Source organism: Ochlerotatus camptorhynchus, unplaced genomic scaffold, assembly GCF_037179485.1.
Source record: "Ochlerotatus camptorhynchus isolate MF236.1 unplaced genomic scaffold, CSIRO-AGI_Acam_v1.1 ptg000767l, whole genome shotgun sequence".
Taxonomy (NCBI): domain Eukaryota; kingdom Metazoa; phylum Arthropoda; class Insecta; order Diptera; family Culicidae; genus Ochlerotatus; species Ochlerotatus camptorhynchus.
In genome coordinates, this window is record NW_027041234.1 from 1,933,403 (window position 1) to 1,949,774 (window position 16,372).

The window sequence follows — 16,372 nt, forward strand, 5'->3', positions numbered from 1 at the left end:
CGAGCCTGGACGAGGAGTTGTGCGTGATGTAGGTGTATTCTGTTTCGCGTGGCCGAAGCTGTTGCCACACGTCGTATAGATGAAGCTGCTGAACGGTGGCTTGTAGAGCAGGGCTCGAATTGTACCCCGTCGCATCACATTGTCGAATCACACAATTGAAGTCACCACAGAAGACAATGTGGTCGGTGCGATGACGAAGGTAGTATGCGATGGTGTTATTGAAAAACCGTTCTCGTTCGGCGCGATAGACGGATCCTGACGGTGCATACACATTGCACAGCGTAATATTGTGTACACGCAGTGCGAGTTATCTCCCGTCCAAACTCTTCTCTACGTGGGAAAATTTGATGTGCTGTTTAAGCGCAATTGCCGTTCCTCTCCTTGCATGGTCGACGTTGCAGACAACGTTGTAGCCGGGCAAGGTAAGCTGTTCGTTTTCCACCTCCTGTAGGAACACGACATCGAGCTCGATAGTGCGAAGGGCGTTTAGCTTGATTTGGTTGGTGATTGTGTTGATGTTGATGGTTCTGATATTGCAGCTGACGTACTCCATCATTGTTGCAGTTCAGCGGTAATTTGGACGTGTTCGTGTTCGGTGGTGGTGGTGGTGGTGGTGGTGTCTTCTCCGGAGTGTCGCATTTTCTTGCCTGGTGGTTGTCTACGCGAACGTCGGCTGCTGTTCGAGGCTTGTGAAGCTTGTGAGCTGTCCATTTCGTTGCCATCAGTCTTGCGATGGGATAGGACAGTGCCGATCGGGATAGAATCCGGCGAGAGTTGGATGACAGCTTGCATTGTGGAGGGTTTTGTTGTAGCAGGTGCAGCGGGAGGCGGCATCGTGGTTTTCGGTTGTGTTGTTGCAGCTCGTGTCTCGCTTGCTCCAAGGAGATTTGGGGCCAGTCCCGAAGTACCTGGTTGTCTGGTCACAAACGAACTGTGTGCTGTATTCAAACCCGATGATGTTTTTCGTGGATCTACCCGAGATTTGTTTGACGGAGTTTTTTATTTTTTTTTTCCTTTGGTTTTGTTTTTTCCGTCGATCTTGTTTTCCGTGCTGAGCACCAATGCTACCGACGTGCCAGGAAGGCAGCTCCCACACCTGGACCCTACCTATCGACCCATCAACTCATGAACCGGGGACCAACGGCTTTACTTCCCATCCGAAGGAAGGCGTGATCAGAGATGTTATGCCTCAGAACATCCCGGCGGCTCCGACTGGTATTGAACCCAGGCCTGCTGGGGTGAGAGGTAATCACGCTTACCACTACACCACCGGCGCCGTTATTTGACGGAGTTTTGATTGGTGCGGGATTGTTTGCTTTCCGTTTCGTAACATTCGCGTACGATTGATCTGCTGCAAGCTTCTGCACCAGCAGTTTTTTGTTTTGTACACATGGGATGCCAATGTGTGCAAATTCATGGCAGTGTAAACAGGTTTGCCGCTGCCCCTTGTAAGCCACCACAGTTTCCTCGCCTTGAATCGTAAAGAGATAAGGAATGTTCTTCGTTACCACTACACGCGCGACACGAACACCGGTTTTAACACCGCCGAAGTCATTGTAACGGTTATCCCATAGTAAGTCACGAACGTAGATGACATCACCGTATTCGGCGAGGAAAACTGCGATTTCTTCGTTGGAGACGCTTTCGGGTAGCTCAAAAAACTTCACCTCCACCGCTCCATCCTCCATCGTAATTGGTAGTTTGTAGGACTTTCCGTCAAACACGAACTCTTGCTTACCATCGTGTTGCTCCACGATCTTCTCGGCAAGTTCGAGGTTGTTAATCTTCACGAAGGTACATCCAAGCCGCCTACTTGGCTGGAGTTGAAGCACATTTTCGCGCGCTAGACCAAGTTCTTTCGCGACGAACTTGTGGATCTCGTCATGGGAAAGATGCTTCGGAAACTGCGAATAGTCGACGCGAAACGTATTTTTGCGGCGCGGCATCGCGAGATGTGACGTCGCGGCAGAGGCGAACGCGATTCTTGGTACGACGGTGGAAAATAACCGACAAAAACGTACAAAATAGTCTGTGAACGACTTCCAAAATCTGCTCGTCCGAAAACATCGACTGATCGGCTTGGAAGTTGAGCGCAAACTACTACAATCGAAGCATCGTAAAGAGCCAACCACAACCCACAAGCCACGCAACAGCCGAAGTTTTCAAGTACAGGCAGCAAATTCTGTCCGGTGTGCAAGGTTGACGGTCATCAGATTGGAAATTGTGCAGCTTTCAAAAGAATCGATTTGGACGGTCGTTGGAAGTCATTGTTATACGACTTCTGGTTGTCTGGGAATACATATGTTTAGACAAATGTGACGTACATTTGATCCGGTTCGGAGGAGATTGTTAACTGCTTACAGGGATGTCGGTCGTAGTTTGTTGTGATGTAAGGGACATGGTGGTCTTAGAGCGACCGTTTTTGCTTGCTGAACAGAAGATCGTGAGTTAGAACCCAAGCCCCTTTACAATACCTAGTTGATAGGGTCGCGTCATTTTCATACCAGGTTTTAATTCACCCTTCCCACTAGCAAAAGCGTCCTACCCATGACAGCCGAGCAGATGTAGAGATATACTCGGTCTCTTTCCCTACCCGATGACCGTAAGGATGAGGCCGGCGCCGTTATTGATCTAAAAACTAAGCATTCACCGGATTTTATACACTGAGAATGGATTGCTACTCCCAAGCCCCATTCATATGGTTCTTTGTGCAAATCTGGTCAATCACGGAGTAGCAACTACTGAAATGTATTGTCGTGAATGCTCATACTCATGCTCATTGAGAAGTATGCGGTTGAAAACTGTCCCCATTTTACATGCCTCATTGTCGATTTCGTAATGTGACCCCCAGTATAGTAAAAAAAATGTTGTCTTACGTCAATTTTATTGTTCCATTACCAGGAGCCATCAGATTGGGAAGCTCTGGACAAAATTTACTAGAGTGAGTGTACCAAATCCCATAATACGTAATATGTCGTCATATTAAATACATTATGTCATTATGAGTTTTCTTCTACAACAGATTTTGTGGCGAATTTCTTCTGAGAATTATTTCAGACCGACCAAAATGAGTAAATAATTACCTTGAAGCACTAACATAACGCAAACTATAAACCCAATGCCCGCAGCCATCAGCACGCCACGAGTAACACCCGCGTGCTACACGGCGCTATCGTCACATTTATTGGAATCAATATTCCTTAGATGGGATCGGTGTTCAGCGAATAAAGGCTCACCACCGCGTCACTGCCTCACGCAAACATATGTCTATGATTGTGGACAAATGTTAGCTTTGCTTGGTAAATTGTGTTTGCTCAAGCCACCGACGCTATTTAATGTTGCGTGAAATTGAACGAAGTGTAAGGCGTTCTCCTCCTATTGCTTGCTATTAAATTGAAGGTGACTAGAAATCACAACACCCAGCTGGATAACGGCCATTGCGTTGAATGGTGTTTCCAGGGAATTGCCAACATGCTTCTTGAAACGCAGCTGTATCAGATAGCATAAGCTTAATCGGAATGCTATTCCAATCCTATTGCCATATCCGATGACAATCGTATAAGTAGCTACCATGCCGGAAATTTTCGGTGAATGACACTCGTTGATAGGATCATTCCATCTACCGGGGCTAACTGGAATGAATTTTTCATATACTTCCACAGGCAGCGCAGCGGACCTGGAACAGACTGTGAAAGTTCCTGCAACAGATGGTGGCAGCCAAAGCAAAGTGTTCCGTTCAAGCAGCAGAAAATATGGCCACCGATTTGTCTCCGACAGGCTTCAACTTCGTGTCGCACATGTGTTTCACCCCTTTGCTCGGTCGGTTGGTCCATGCTGCGGACCATGACAGATAATACACTTTTTGACCTTTCAGTGTTTCTCAGTGACTGTTTTCCACCCGGTATGTGGCAAATCCTACTTCAAGAGACATGTGACAGCTGTTATGAAGTGTTGGCAATATATTTTATTCGCAATTTTAAGTAGCTTCAAAAATCTCCCTCGGACGTGAAACGTGATTTCTGTGTGGAGTGGCAGAAGTGATCAACTAAGGATAGCGAGTGAGGTACGTACGGTCACTCTGTGAAAGGCATTACCCGTAAAAAAAAGAACGGTACAGGTACAATGAAATGTATTGTAACCATACAATAGAATTTATTGTACTTAAAATAAATTGTATTGTCAACAACGATAAAATAACCATAGAATTTAAAGTTTTAACAATAGAATATATGGTAAATGTGGAAATCTACAATAGAACAAGGGGGTTGTTATGTATCTTAACCGTACAGAAAATCACTTTTTCCCGAATAAACTTGAGTCATTTACCATTAACTTTATTGTTTTTCTACTGTTGAAAATTCATGCTCTATGGAACGTATTGTAGATCGATTGTAATAACAATATTTTAAATTTACTTATATGATATACATACAATAGGATCGAATGTTGGCAATAGATTTTGTTGTGATTTTATATTATTTTATGGTAATTGTATGGTTATTTTTTTCCGGGTACATTTACCGGCGGAAGCAATCATACATAACCATTATTTTTACATTTCTTCAATCAAAGAAAAGTTCATCCCATATCATGTCAAACCGTCATCACAGCGTGTTCCACTGCAAACTCGTACTCGGCAGCAAAATTAGCACAATTTTCCACACTTAAGCCTTCAGCAAATTTTGCTTTCCCCGTATACATCACCCATCCATCAGTTGGTTCCTTTTGGAAGAATTCAGAAACGCTTCCTTCCGCCACTGACTGTTCAAAGCCTATTCCCGTTCGGTTCTTCCGAGGGTAAACAAGACGAAATTCAATTTTCCTCACTTTCCCACCCGCCAGCACTGCCATTTCGCCTCAAACAGAGCCTTTAGCCTGGGAAAAAAAAATGAGTGATGATGACGATGATGATCGTCATCATGATGGTATAAAGAAGGCATCGCAAGGAGCCCATCAGCGGAAATGAGAAAAACTGGCGCCAGTCGAAAACGAAACATTTTCGGTTCCGCTTCCTCCCCCCCCCCCCCTTTTTGGGGTCCGTAATGTTCCACACTACTGGAGGGTGGAGGGTGAGTTTATTGCGCTTGTCTTGGGTGAACATTTGCTGCGGCGAATGAAGAATCGAATCCGAACCGAACATGGACCAACCATTTACTGATTTGGGAGGGGAAGGGAAGAGTAACGATTCTTGTGCACGTGAGACGGAACTTGAGCTCGGTTGGTGAAAAGAAAGCAATCTGTCTGAAACATTTGCTCATTAAAAATTTTCCCTGTTTGTGGTAAAATGGAATGGAGTTCTGTCGTCGCACAAAAGTCCTTCTTGCAAGGCGGGAGATTTTCTTCTGTGTCAATGTGTGTGTGTGTTTGAGGGTGGTTATGTTGGGTGTTTGTTTACTGATTCAACATCACCACAAAGAAGGAGCAATATGAAGCAGCTGATTAAGGTTAGGGGCGGAGGGGAGGAAGGGAGCGGTCGGTCTGGTCTGGTCTTTGGCACTGTTGGATAATGACGCTGAAGGATTGTTAGCGTCTTTTAAATTTGCCGGTAAACGGGAAGCCGGTTTCGGGAAAATGAGTTTAATGAGATCGGTTTGGTTGGTTGGATGATGGGAAGAGGAGGAATAGCCGACTTCCGTTTGACTTTATTTATAATTGCTTAAAAGCGAGTTACGGTGCAATCTAACTGGGATTTCTTTCAAAAGTTTAAGAGAAACTAACGGTTTTGGAATTTTTAAATTTATTTATTAAATCATCTCGTTGGCTACTGCTTTCCATACCTCAGTGATACATAATTTTGTTTTTTTTTTCTCTATAATTTTGCTTCGTTTCGTTTGGCTCTGTCTCACGATATCGATAACCAAACTTTGCATTTTCATCACCGCCGCTTGCTTTCGCTCATTTTCAGAAATTGATAGATATTGTGCTTTGTAGACTCTGAATTAATACTCTTTACAACTCTTTCGTATTCCCGCAGCCTTTACAAATGGTGCTTTCTATTTACAAATATTACTTCTTTGTCTCGTCTGAGAGGGATTATTTTAGTTAGCTAATTGAACAAGCGGGCGCACTCAACTTCAGTTCCCTTCTGCGGCCAATACCAGCAGCTGGCTGGTTGATACAAGTTGATGCGAAGGATTGAGTTGCGAAATTATAATCTCTGGATAGCAGGAAGATAATGGTTTCAAATTTTAGAGCAGTTCCACGACGACGGACGAATCGGTTTTCTTTTTCCCTCTCCGAATTCCCTGAAACTGTGTTGGGAAAATATAATAAAAAAAATCAAATCTCACCAAGATCACGCTTGGTTTTCGTAGACAAAAATCAACAAGCAATCAACTGCGGTTGATTTTGCAAGCTGTGATATCGCAGCTCGGAATATCAAGCTAACAAAACTCACCAACTACAAATCTCACCAAACTGTGGTGAGATTGAGTTTAATGATTTTTGCTTTACATCCGAACGTGACCCGAAACGATCGTCACTTCTGGCAGCAGTAGCTTCGTGTCTGCTATCGGTGAAGGGTAAAGAGAAATAGCAAGAAAACGATGTGCAACGAAGTCATTTTTGATTTGTAAGCTTGTACAATCAAAATCAAACATGATATTTTGCAGAGGTTCGACAAATTTAAAGGAATGATATTTTGTTCCAATATCACGTTTGATATTGCAAGCGTATGTGAGCGCATGAGTGCCAAAAAAAAATTTGTTTGATGATTTTGCCAACACTGGCTAGAATGTTGCATCAACTATTCGTCAATATCTGGGACACCGCGACTTTTCCGACCGACTGGATGCAGGGCGTCTTGCTAAAAGTCCCCAAGAAGGGGGATCCAACTGTATGCGACAACTGGCAAAGCATCATGTTACTGTGTATTGTTCTCAAAGTTCTGTGTAAAGTTATCCTCAATCAGATACAGGAGAAGATCGACGCGACTTTCCGACGACAGCAGGCAGGATTCCGTGCTGAAAGATCCTGTGTGGACCATATTGTCACGCTCTGCATCATCTTGGAGCAGGTCATTGAGTTCCAAGAGACCCTGTACTTGGTATTCATTGACTACGAAGAAGCTTTCGACCGACTAAACCACGAAAACTTGTGGGGCACTCTGAGACGCAAGGGAGTCCCTGATAAGATCGTCAACCTCATCGAAGCGCAGTACGAGGCTTTCTCATGCAGAGTGTTGCACAACGGAGCTTAGTCTGACCCGATTCGATTTATTATTACCGCTACTGTTTCTCATCGTAATCGACGAAATCATGGTTGGAGCCGTTGACCGTGTACCGAACCGTGGGTTGCTGTGGCAGCCTATTACCATGGAGCATCTCAACGACTTCGATTTGGCTGATGATGTTGCGTTATTAGCACAACGGCGCTCTGACATGCAGAGTAAGCTCGACGACCTTGTGGAACGCTCCTCTGAAGCAGGTCTAACCATCAACGTCAACAAGACCAAATCGTTGGATGTCAACACGAAAAACCGTTACAATTTCACGGTAGCTGGGCAGGCAGTGGAGGAAATCGAAAGCTTCCAATATCTTGGCAGCCAGATAGCGTCGGATGGCGGCACCAAGAGCTACATAGGTGCATGGATTAAGAAAGCGAGGGCTGCTTTTGCCAGTTTGGGAAATGTATGGAGAGCGAATCAGATCAGTCGACGCACCAAAATCCAAATTTTTAACTCGAACGTGAAGTCTGTGCTGTTATACGCCAATGAAACATGGTGTGTATCAGCGGAAAACACACAGAGAAGTTGCAGGTGTTTATCAACCGACGCCTGCGGTACATAATTCGTGCCTGGTGGCCCCACAATTGGATCTCAAATTCCGAGCTTCCTTGTTTGTGCCATCAGAAGCCGATAGAGACAGAAATTCGTGAACGGAAGTGCAGGTGGGTCGGCCACACACTACGACGGAGCGGAAACGAAATCTGCAAGCTAGCACTGGACTGGAATCCAGAAGGACATCGCAGCAGAGGCAGACCCAGAGGCTTGTGGCGGCGGAGCCTAAACAGTGAAATTAAGAACGTTGACCGAAATTTGACTTGGGCACAGGTCAAGGCCAAAGTTAGTAATCGACCAGGATGGAAATCTTTCACAAAAGCCCTTTGCACCCCTGGAGGTGCTCAGGATCGTTAAGTAAGTAAGTGGCTAGAGGTTATGAGAGTTTTTACCAAAATTATGTCATTTTGACTCTGGTCTAATTTAAAAAAAATGCTCATTCGATTTTTTTCAATAAATCATGTAATGGTTCATGAAATCTAAATGACGTATGAGACAAAGTTGTAAGAAACTGGTTTGCCTCTCCAAGGAAAAGACACGCTTGATAAAAAAATTGGTCAAAAAATTTCAATAACAATAAAAGAACATTTTTCAGACTTTTAATTCTATCTTTATTTGAAAGCTTTTCCAAAATGCTAGCTTTTCTGAAATGAACACATTGGAATCTTCAAAATTTACCAACATTGCAGAACATCAACTATCGAAACAAAATTTGAACCTTTTTTCACGCAATATCTGATTTGCCTCTCACTCCGAAGGGCCTGCGTTAAATCCCAGTCGGCACCGTCAGGATTTTCTGTGGTATAAAATCTTTCGTCCCGCCTTCCTTCTGAAGAGAAGTAAGTTCCATTCAATTCAGGAAAATTGCAGGAGTTTTACAGAAGTTGCCAATACTTCATTTGAATTTATTGTTATATTTAGGGGCGTTACGTGAGCTTTAAGGCAGTTCTAAGAACTTCAATGCAATACCATGAGTATTACAAAAATTGCGGTTACTTCAGCGAAGCTCTTAGAGCTTCAAGGAAATTACAAAACTTAAAGGTATTTCCATAAAATTCAGCAAACTATTGAGAACCTCCAAGATGTTCCAAAATTTTAAGATAGGGGAAATGACTCTTATGTTGGCCTATGGATCTAAAATTGGACCCATCGCTAAAAATCTGCTATTTATCAGTTTTATCTAGATGAACGCGTCATTGGGAGAGTACTAATGGATAGTTTTGGTCGCTATAGAAAATTTAGTCCATTGCTTAATTTCGTATGGTTCCAAATATCATCAGGGAAGTTTGGAGAACATTAGAAATTTGGAAACATTACATAAACTTAGAGAACTTCGGATGTTTAGAGATCTTTAAGGTAGTTTTATCAGTTTCAGGACAATTCAAGGAAGGTCATCAGAAGAAATACCTTTAGCAATGTTTCAAGAACCTCGGCGATGTTCCAAGAACTTCAGGGTGGTCTCCATTTTTTATGATTTTTATAGAAGTCCCGATGAAATAAAGGAAATACGGAGGGTTTCGGGGAAGTTACATGAACGGACGGGTTAATAAGGAGAGTTCCAAGAATTTATTTAAAATTTTGGGAACTTTCGAGAAGCTTTGAGCACTTCTAGGCCGTTCCATCAGATTCAAAAAAATTGCAAGCATTTTAAAGAAATTATAAGAACTTCAGGAAAATCCAGAGAATTTCATGGAAGTTAAAAAAAAATTCAAAGAAGTTTAGATAACTTGAGAAAAATTGTGGAACAAAGTCCAGAAATCTCCAAAGAATTTGGCAGAATGAAAATTATGAGAGTTTTATGTTAGTTCCATTAACCACAGAAAACATTGCGAGAAGCTTCAAGAAGTTTAGAGAATTTCAAGGATATTCCAAGATCGTCCAGAACTACGGAAAAGCTTTAACATCTATTATGTTAGGTTACGATAGCTTCACGACAGCTCCATAGATTTTACGCACATTTCGGGAAGTTTAGTGAACATCAAAAGATTCTGGGCAGTTAAATTGAATTAATGAAAATTGCAGGAGTTTTACAGTATAATACTACTGTATAAGCCCCGGAATCGCTGAGTTCCTGAAGGGAACCCCCTAAGCCCCAAGCTGCTGGTCTTGACCAACGACAGCATCCAGGGTTTTTTTTTCCTTTGGTTTGTTTTCGATCTTGTTTTCCGTGCTGAGCACCAATGCTACCGACGCCAGGAAGGCATCTCCCACACCTGGACCCTACCTATCGACCCATCAACTCATGAACCGGGGACCAACGGCTTTACTTCCCTTCCGAAGGCATCCAGGGTTGGTCCTCAAGACCTTTGTAGGTTCCGGGTCTCAGGGCGTATAGGCGTGGGAGACTTTTCGGACACGGGAGAACCTAACCAACACTATGGAAATGGTTAAATACCTGTTTATTAGATTTGACGCATTGCGGGCGGTGGGCGGCGATGGCGATACTTCGGAGGTGGCGCTGGTCCAGAGGATGCCGGTACAGTTTGGGCGGTTGGCGCCGATGGCAACGGTGCAGGTGAGACTTTGGAGGACGCCGTCCCTGCTGGTAGTGGCTTCGAAAGTGGAGATGAACGTGATGGCGGCCACTACATGGGCCGAGCCAATGGCCACGACCAGCGCAATCTCTTGATGCCGGCGAAGCTAGTAGGACTTCGCGGGGTAGTCGGTGGCGCAGTGACCAGTGGTATTTCTCGTCCGTAGCTCGGTAGCAACCCACACAAAGGCGGTGGCTCCGATCAAGGCGTGCTATTGTGGTGGGTGGCCGGTGGGGACGCCACTGGACAGGGCTTGGCACTAGTAATAGCCAACACAATGACGGCGGCGATGGAGGCTGACGTGTACGCGGATGACTGGTCACCTGGGGGCCAGAAGCGGGCCGGATCCACGGTAGCGTAGGTGCTCGTTAGCGTGACCGACGCGATAGATGTTGCTTGGCGGAGCAGGCACGGAAGGTCATCCAACACGGCTTTTTCCAAGACCGTTCGCGGTAAGGCGAGCCCACGACATCGAGGTGGGCAGAAACTGGTCACTTAGACTCTTCGTCCGTAAACTCCATGAACAAAGTTCACTCCGTGATCTCCTTTCTGTAGCTCGATCCCGACTGCCTTCGCACCGTTGTCGTTCTCTGCTCCCGATCATGTGCTCACTGGCTCTCCCCTGAGAGAGTTTCCACCCCAACTTCATTGAGGTTCAGTGGATTCCATCCACCCACCATTAGCACTCACTGATCAGCTGTTGGGTCACTCTTCTGATCTCAGCCACCCGCGCATTCAAACTTGCCGTTACAAATCGGAATAAATCAATTAATCATTTTGTCAAGCTTCTGCATTCATGTTCCATCAGATGTCACAGCTGTTGTTTTCGGTGACATCTATCGGAAACTAGACACAATCTGTTTTCCTATAATTGTTCACAGAGGACACTGCAGTGCAAAACATGTCTGGTACCTTTATATATGCATTTAGATTATTATTCGAAGTCCCTCCTTTTTTTACACATTCTGCACACAAGATAGCTCACCCCTCACAGAATTTCCCGCCGATTTTTATGTATGGGGCGGGGCATAAATTATGTTTTGTGCAGAATATGCAAAAAAGGAGGGATTTCAAATATTAAAGTAAATGCATATATAGAGGTACCAGACATGTTTTGTAGTGACAGATGTAATCTGTGAAAGGGAAATCACAAATCGAGTATCAACAAAATACATGGCATGTTGAGAGATTGAGGTCGTGAGAGCAAATTCTCTCTCTCAAATTTGAATTTGTTGGCTCTCTGAGAACTGGTAGTAAAGCAGGTAAAACTGTATAGGGAACAATCATCTTTATTTAATTGTAGCTTGTTTAGCAATAATTTCCGGGAAATAACTAAACGACAAAGTCCCTGATTAATTTCTTTAGGTTGTCGTTCACTTTTTTTCACCTGAATATGCACCGAAAGCGAATAATTCTCACTTCTCTCAATTTCTATATGGGGATTTTTATCACTTCCTACCAGCGGAACAGCACCATCTCTGTGGAAAATGGTCTAACAAAATGATTAATTCCCTCATATAAACATTCTTACTCTTCAGTGTCATTTAATTTTTAAGTCGGCGATGTTTAATGATATCGTAAAGGACGTTACGTAAACGAATTTCAGTGCAGTACCATGAACAGCAGGAAAATTGTGGTACCTTCAGTTAAGTTCTGAAAGCTTCAGGTAAATTGCGAGAAATTAAAAGCAGTTTTATTAAATTCTGCAAAATATTACGAACCTTCGTGATGTTCAAAATTTTAAGATATCCTAGAGATAATCAGGTACGTTTAAAGAACTCAATAAATAAATTCGGAAACATCATAGAAACTTAGAGAAATTCACGGAGCAGCAAAGAACTTTGGAAGTTTAGAGACCTTTTTAGGCAAGGCTGGAAAGCGCCTCAGAGCGTTTTCAAAGCACCTTTGTGAATGCATAGCACAACACTCGACAAAGAGTTTTTACTTTTTACATTTACTTCGAACATTTTTTTTTCCAACTTATCTTTGGAAAAGCGATCTACACAATGAGTGGTACACTCGGTGCGGCGTAGGGAGCGAATAAAGTAGCTTACGTTTTCTTTGCCATCTTTGCTTACCACGATTTGCTTAGAAGAATGTGGTTTTTTGTGGTTTCTTGAACATACAGGTTAAAAATGAAATTTTCATAAACTTTTATAGAATGTCAGGAAGTTCAGGGAACCTTTGAGTACTTCTAGGCCGTTCCATCAGCTTAAAGAAAATCGCAAGAATTTTTAAGAAATTCTTAGAACTTCAGAAATATTCAGAGAACTTCATGGAAGTTAAAAAAAAAATTCAAAGAAGTTCTAATAACCTGAGAATTTTTTTTCACGGAGACAAAATATAGTTAAAGGCTGACTTAAAGTAAATTGATACGACACTCTCGTGCCGCTAGCACGCCTCTAGTGTTGGGAATCGAAAAATTTCGACAGAGGTTTGTTTACACTTCTGTAGAGAACAACTGGTGCAAGTTTGATCAAAGTAGTCGATCGCGTTCAGAAATAACGTCAAATGGAACTCAAAAGAAGAAAACATATTGTGCACAAACACCTGGAAAATCCGGAGTGGTCCGGTTCCAAACTGGCTAAAGTGCTGAAGATGCCGAAAACAACAGTTTGTCGAGTGATCAAAACCTACAAGAAAACCCTGAGTGTGGAAAGGAATCAGTGGACCCAAGAGAAAACTGTAACCAGGGATCGTCAGCTGCGTAGCAAGGTGTTGAGGTGCGTTCAAGCCAACCCCGGTCTTTTGATCCGAGATGTGGCCAGAAGGTACAACGCCAACTTTCAAACGGAGCGGAACATCCATGCCAGGGAAAAATACAAATCGTTCAAAGCCAGTAAATATCCCAACCGGCACATGAAGCAGAATTCCATGGCCAAAAAGCGTGCAAGGCTCTTGTACGACCGTGTTGTGACGAAACACAAGGGCTGCACTTTGATCGATGACGAAACATACGTCAAGCAGCTTCCCGGTCAAAAGTTTTACATCGCGACTGGACGTGGGTATGTGCCGAGAAGATTCAAGTTCGTGCTTGCCGATAAGTTTGCGAAGAAGGCCATGATTTAGCAAGAGATTTGCAGTTGTGGCCTGAAAACGGAACCATTCGTTACATGCTCGACGATGACATCCCAAGTTTACATCGTAGAATGCCTGAAAAAGCGTGTAAATTGCCGTTCAATACACCAATCGAGCAAGGGTACCAATACACCAATCGACCAATCGAAAAATACTGGGCAATTTTAAAGCAGAAGCGGCGGGGCAGTCAAGGACATCGAGCAAATGTGGGCAAAATGGAAGAAATGCGCTGATTCCGTGTCCGTTTCCACTGTGCGGGCCCTGATGGGCTCCATCACGAGGAAGGTTCGAGATTTCGTTCGAACTGGAGAAATGTAACCATTTAATGCTGTAACTTTGAAGTTGTAATAAAAGTACTGTAAAGCAGCCATTAATGAACTTTTTAAACTAATTGAATCACGAATTACAGGACTTTTTGTGCGTACCAATTTACTTTTAGTCAGCCTTTATGTGGAATTAAATGGAAGAAAACCTTGCTTGGCTATATTTGAGCAATTACAACCCAATATCATTACTTAAGTATTATGCCTACCAAGCCTTTGGGGTTTTTCCTTATAAAAGAGTTGTTTAGATTGTCCTGCTTTACCTTACTATATTCTAGTGTTATTAGTTAGGTAGGTTTCGATTCCACAAGTTGTACCTAGGAGATGCGTACTTAAGGGGGGTCAGATTAAGAAGTCTTCAGTGGGATTGATACTGATGAAGACAGCACATTGGAGTTGAAATGTCATGGATACTAAAATTAATTAAGTGGAATTAAATGGGTGGAAAATATATATACATTCCCGGAATGTTAAAGAAGTTCTTGGAACTCCCTTTACTAACCCATCTGCTCATGATATTTCCCCGAAAACCTTGATATTTCATTTTTCTCGGAACTTCTACATAGTTCCTTAACAAAATTTGGGAACCACCCTGAAGTTCTTGAAACATCACTGAAGAAATCTCGTCTAACGATCTTCTTAAAATTGCTCGAAACTAAAAAAACTGCTATGAAGATCTCCAAACTTCCCGAAGTTACGTGTATTTCTCTAACTTTCTGCGATGTTTCCGTTTTTTTTTCATTTAAGTTCCCTAAACTTTCCTGATGATCTCTGGGACATCTTAAATTTTTGGAGCATCTTGAAGGTTTTCACTATTTTGCTAAATTTAATGGAACGGCCTTTAATTTCTCAAAATTTACCGAAGCTCCCGGAACTTAGCTGAAGGTACCGTAATTTTCTTGATATTCATGGTACTGTACTGAAGTTCTCAGAACTGCCCCAAAGTTTTTGTACGTACGTACCATCAAACTTCTGTAAAAATCCTGCAAATTAACTCAGGAAAGTTAGGTCTATAGATCTTCGGGAAGCTCAGAGACTAACTGCAGGAAATTTCAGACTTTCGGGAAACTTAAATATGAAGTTCCGGAAATTTCTGAAAAGTGTGGAGATGTTCAAGATTGTTATTTTCATATATTTCTGGGCACTTCCAATAGCTTCAGAAGACAAAGGTAAGATCATATATCCTCAGGGCAGTTCAGTTAATTTCATGGAAATCGCAGAAATTTTTCAAAAGTTTCAAGAAATGTAATTAGGATGTCCCTAGTACTTCAAGGAAAAACAGAGATTTTCAGCGCAGTTCAAGATGTTCCGAGGAAGTATGGGAAAAAATAGGAATCTTACAAACAAATAAGAAAATGGCGTAGTCTCCGAGAGTTCCGAGAACTTCTTGAAAATTAAGGAAACTTAATGGTCAAAAGACATCTCTATGCAAGTGCGAGAATTTCATAGGAGTTGAGAGATTTAATATGGACCAACAGGTCTGTGCCATAAAAAGGGAGTTAAGAGATTTTAAAGGAAGCTCGAATGCTGTAGGGAAAAATAGCTTCAAGGTCGTTTTATTTACTCTAGAAAAATTAGGGGAACTTTTGAAACGTTCTAAAAAAATCATACAAGTGTCGAGAGATTTATTGAAGTTCAGAGATGTTAAGGGTAGTTCCAATAGCTTTAGAGAAGCACCGAAAATATCTTGATGAATTAATGATTTGTTTCGGCTTTTAAATCTTCAAGAAAAAAGTGCTGATAACAGTTTTATCATCGTCAACGTTTCGATCCAAGGATTAGGATCTTTATTAGAGCTAAAGGGTGATACGGTCAAAATTTGGTCAATATCAACTTGACGTATTTCTTTCAATTTTGCATTTAAAAAACCTGAACACCCCTCATTTTGAAGGTGTGTGTGTGTAGAATGTTGCTCCTATTTTGATTTTGGAATTCACTCTTCAGTTGTCAAAATGCCGTCCAAGCAAGAAGAGCAGCGTATCAAAATTTTGCTCGCGCATCGCGAAAATCCGAGCTACTCGCACGCAAAGTTGGCAAAATCGCTAAAAGTTGCCAAATCAACCGTTACAAATGTAATTAAAGTGTTTGGGGAACGTTTGTCGACAGCCAGGAAGTCTGGATCGGGGGGAAATCGAAAACCGGAAGCCGCTGAGACGACAAAGAGAGTTGCCGGTAGTTTCAAGCGAAACCTTAACCTCTCTCTCCGAGATGCCGCAAATAAGCTGGGTGTATCGTCTACAACCGTGCATCGAGCCAAAAAACGAGCCGGACTATCGACTTACAAGAAGGTAGTGACTCCAAATCGCGATGATAAACAAAATACGACGGCCAAAGCGCGATCCCGGAGGCTGTACACGACGATGCTGACGAAGTTTGACTGCGTGGTAATGGACGACGAAACCTACGTCAAAGCCGACTACAAGCAGCTTCCGGGACAGGAGTTTTATACGGCAAAAGGAAGGGGAAAGGTAGCAGATGTTTTCAAGCACATGAAACTGTCAAAGTTTGCAAAGAAATATCTGGTTTGGCAGCCATCTGTACCTGTGGCTTGAAAAGCAGCATTTTCATAGCTTCCGGGACTGTCAACCAAGAAATTTACGTGAAAGAGTGTTTGAATAAACGTCTGCTGCCTTTCCTGAAGAAACACGGTTGTTCCGTAC